The sequence below is a fragment of the Rutidosis leptorrhynchoides genome, chromosome 11 (assembly GCF_046630445.1).
Source record: "Rutidosis leptorrhynchoides isolate AG116_Rl617_1_P2 chromosome 11, CSIRO_AGI_Rlap_v1, whole genome shotgun sequence".
Classification (NCBI taxonomy): domain Eukaryota; kingdom Viridiplantae; phylum Streptophyta; class Magnoliopsida; order Asterales; family Asteraceae; genus Rutidosis; species Rutidosis leptorrhynchoides.
This window is the reverse complement of record NC_092343.1, coordinates 341,759,259-341,763,473: the sequence shown is the minus strand read 5'-3', so window position 1 is coordinate 341,763,473 and position 4,215 is coordinate 341,759,259. Positions and strand designations below refer to the sequence as shown.

Genomic DNA, 4,215 nt, shown 5'->3' with positions numbered 1-4,215 from the left:
CATCCTCTATACTTAGGGTCAATTTCTTACCGAACACGTCTATCATTGCTTTAGCCGTGTTTAAGAATGCTCTTCCTAATATGAGAGGAACTTGAGAATCTTCTTCCATGTCCAGAACAACAAAATCTACTGGAAATACTAAAGTACCGACTTTAACTAGCATGTTCTCCATTATCCCTCTAGGATATTTTATTGATCGATCGGCTAGTTGTATGCTTATTCTTGTTGGTTTCAATTCTCCAAGGTCTAGTTTAGCGTATAGTGAAAACGGCATTAAATTTATACTAGCACCTAAGTCTGCCAATGCTTCTATTGAACTAAGACTACCCAGAAAACATGGAATTGTGAAACTTCCTGGATCAGATAGTTTTTCTGGTATCTTATTCAACAGCACTGCTGAACAATTAGCATTCATAGTAACAGCCGAGAGTTCTTCCATTTTCTTTCTATTTGAGATCAGATCTTTCAAGAATTTAGCATATCTAGGCATTCCTGAAATCACATCAATGAAAGGAAGATTTACATTTATCTGTTTAAACATATCCAAGAATTTGGATTGCTCGGCTTCAAGTTTCTCTTTTTTCATTTTACTCGGGTAAGGAAGTGGTGGTTGGTATGGTTTAACATAAGGTTTAGCCTTAACTGTGTTATCTTCATTAACCTTCTCAACTACCGGTTCTTTTTCCTTATCTTGATCAGGTTGTGGTTCTTGTGGAGTAGGAATAGCTTCATCAGAAGTTACAGGTATTTCAGGTGGTTTAAGTGTTGTACCACTTCTTGTGGTAATGGCTTTAGCTGTTTCATTCTGGGGGTTAGCATTTGTATCACTAGGTAGACTTCCCGATTTTATTTCACCTATTAACCTTGCTAGGTTACTTACTTCTTGTTCCAAGTTTTGAATAGAAGCTTGTTGATTTCTGAATGCTTGAGCATTTTGTTCATTAGTTTGTTTTTGAGATGTGAAAAACTGCGTTTGAGTTTCAACTAGCTTCGTCATCATATCTTCTAAATTCGGCTTTTTATCATCGGGTTGTGGTGGTTTGTTTTGAAAATTAGGTCTTTGCTGATTGTAATTATTGTTAGATACTTGTTGATTGCTAGGACCTTGTTGGTTGTTGTATGGAATATTTCGGTTATAGTTCTGATTTTGATTGTAAATAGGTCTTGGCGGTTGATAATTATTCTGATAATTATTTCCAGGCCTTTGGTTTATGTATGAAATATTCTCTCTTTGTTCCATTGTTAATTCAATACTGAGACAATCTTTTATCAAATGTGGTCCTCCACACTGCTCACAACTAATTCGTATTGAGTGAATATCCTTAGTCATCTTTTCCATTCGTCTCTCGACAGCATCTATCTTTGCGGAAATGGAATCTAAGTCATGGCTAGAATCGGCTCTAGCTGCTTTAGATGATCTGACGATATCTTTTTCTTGATGCCACTCATGTGAGTGGGAAGCAGTGTTATCAATAATTTTATAAGCATCAGTTTCGGTTTTCTTCATAATGGAACCACCAGCTGCTATATCGATGTCTTTCCTTGTAGTGATGTCGCATCCTTGGTAGAATATTTGTACTATTTGACAGGTGTCTAAACCATGTTGCGGACATCCTCTCAAAAACTTTCCAAATCTAGTCCACGCCTCATATAGAGTTTCATTTGGCTTCTGTGTGAACGTAACAATTTCTCCTTTAGGTCTTACGGCTTTAGATGCCGGAAAGAATTGTTTAAGAAATTTTTCAACTAAAACGTCCCATGTATCAATCGCCCCTTCAGGTAACGATTCCAACCAATCTTTGGCTTCTCCCTTTAAAGTCCAGGGAAATAACATGAGATATATCTGTTCATCCTCCACTTCTCGGATTTTAAATAGTGTGCAGATCCTATTAAAGGTATGAAGATGTTCATTTGGATCTTCCTTCGGCGCACCACTAAATTGGCATTGATTAGTCACCATGTGTAGAATTTGTCCTTTGATTTCATAATCTGGCGCATTAATGTCTGGATGAGTAATTGCGTGACCTTGGCCAGTGCGTTTAGCTCTCATTCGGTCTTCCATACTTAAAGGTTCCAGATTCTCCATAATTGAATTTGTTGAATCGAAATCACTAGAGGATTCTGATTTAATGGTTCGTTCCTCAACAATCTCTGTTTGAATGATTGGTGGTTCCGGATGAAAATTTAATGGTTCAGGATCTATGAATCGTCCCTGAATATTCTTCGGATTCTCAATTGTGAGGTCGGGTTCAAAAAATGGATTATCGAAAATTTGAACTGGAGTACTTGGTCGACTGGATGACGATTCTAAAGAAAAATCAACGGCGGTAATATTTGCTAAATGTCTTGATCTAGTTACAGGTGGTGAACGTACAAAAGGTGGTGAACGTCTTGCTCGGTGCATTCACTGAATATCCTATTAGTTTTTTAAAAAGGAAAGAAAAATTATATAAGTTATCCAATCAATAGACTTTTCTGATTTTGCCCATGTTTCGAATAGCCAAAAGATGCAGCAGAGGGGCAGGATTCGTTTGGTCTCAATATAATTGAGGACTGTTTGGCTCCAATAACCCGGTCCACGTACAAATCCAACTATTACTACGAACCAGAAAATTTTGATGTCTATCAATTTAACTACTTAAAATAAATTTTCGTAATTTTAAGAAATTTAGATAAGAAGTAGAATAAAAATCTATGTCCTAAAAACTAGAATAGCGAGAAATAAGAAAGAAAAAGAGCGTGTCGGAAAAAGATCGAAAAATAAAAATAAGAAAGAAAAAGAGTGACTTATAGAACTTAAAAACACTAGACTAACCCAACCTTATTACTATCACTAACTTAAAATTATAATCGCAAATTGAGATTACTAATTGGAATGATAATTGATACATAGTAAAAGGTGTCTAAAAATATTAAAGCTTACAAGAAAAACTATATCCCAAATGGCAATATCTTAAAAAGAAACTAAAACTTAAAAAGGCGTCGCAAAATTCTAAAGTACCTAAATCTTAGTCTAAAGAAAAGGCACTTAAGGGATTTTACGGCAAAGTCTAAAAATCTAGAAATAAAAATATAACTATGGCAAAAACTAAGTTTAAAACTAAAAACTAGCGAAAAATACAAATATTACGCTAAAACAATTAAAAAGGGACAAAATATAAAAATTACAATAAGTTGTAAAAATTACAATTTTTATAAAAATATTATTTTTATATTATTTATCTTATTAAACTATTAATTTTATAATTTAATTAAACTAATTAAACTAAATAATACAAATAATAAATAAAACTAAATTAATTAATTTAATATAAATAACCTAATTAGGTTTAAAGTTAATAATAATAATAAATACCCCGTATTAAATGCAGATTAGGGCTTCTGGTCAGCTGTGTCAGATGGCTCCGCGAGTCACGGTTCTCGAAGCTGCAAACTCCGCGAGTCGCGGGGTTCCAAAATTAAACTCAGGTAATTTTTTTAATTCGACCTTTTTTTTCTGTTTTATATTTTCTGTTTAAATAAAAATATTTATATAATAAAAACTTATATTTAAAAACTAAAATAAAAATAGAACTACTTTATAGTTTTTAAAAATAGATTTATATATATATTAATTAATTTTTTTTCGGTTTTTTTATATTTTAAATAAACACAAAATACTTAAATAAAACTTATATTTTTATAAAATAAAAATAAAGAAACTTTATAAAACTTAAATATTTAACAAAATCTTAAAAAAATATATAAAATTTTGTTTTCTTTTTATATTTTCGAATAATTAAAAACGTATTTTTACAAAAGTGAATTTTAATAAAAGTAAACTAAAAAAAAAATCTTTTTTTTTTAAAAATATTTAGCGTTGCGCTTTCGCCGTTTAAGAGTTCCCCGGCAGCGGCGCCAAAAATACTTGATAGTTAAAGCTAAGGGGTATAAAATACTATTAAATTTTAGCAGGAAATACTATTAAATACGATACAATTTTACTCAAGATATTTATTTATTTATAGAATGGATATACTTAAACCTTGCTACAACACTTATAGGCAGTGTACCTAATCGTACAGTAGTGTAGTTTTTTAGTAAGTCCGGTTCGTTCCACAGGGAAAATCTTTAAACAAAGCTTAACGCTATATTAGTTTACTTTTATAAAAATACAAATATATATGTAAGTAATATTATTATTATAAAGGGGGGTTTTTACCGTTTAATGACCGG

The 4,215-nt window shown here is 31.8% G+C and overlaps 1 non-coding gene across 1 annotated transcript; it reads left to right on the top strand.

The window, feature by feature from the left end:
• The first annotated feature begins 1,595 nt into the window (after positions 1-1,595).
• On the top strand, positions 1,596-1,702 carry LOC139879303 (small nucleolar RNA R71). The gene has a single exon (XR_011770151.1). It is a non-coding gene; the product is annotated as a small nucleolar RNA R71 (small nucleolar RNA).
• The last annotated feature ends 2,513 nt before the right edge of the window (positions 1,703-4,215 follow it).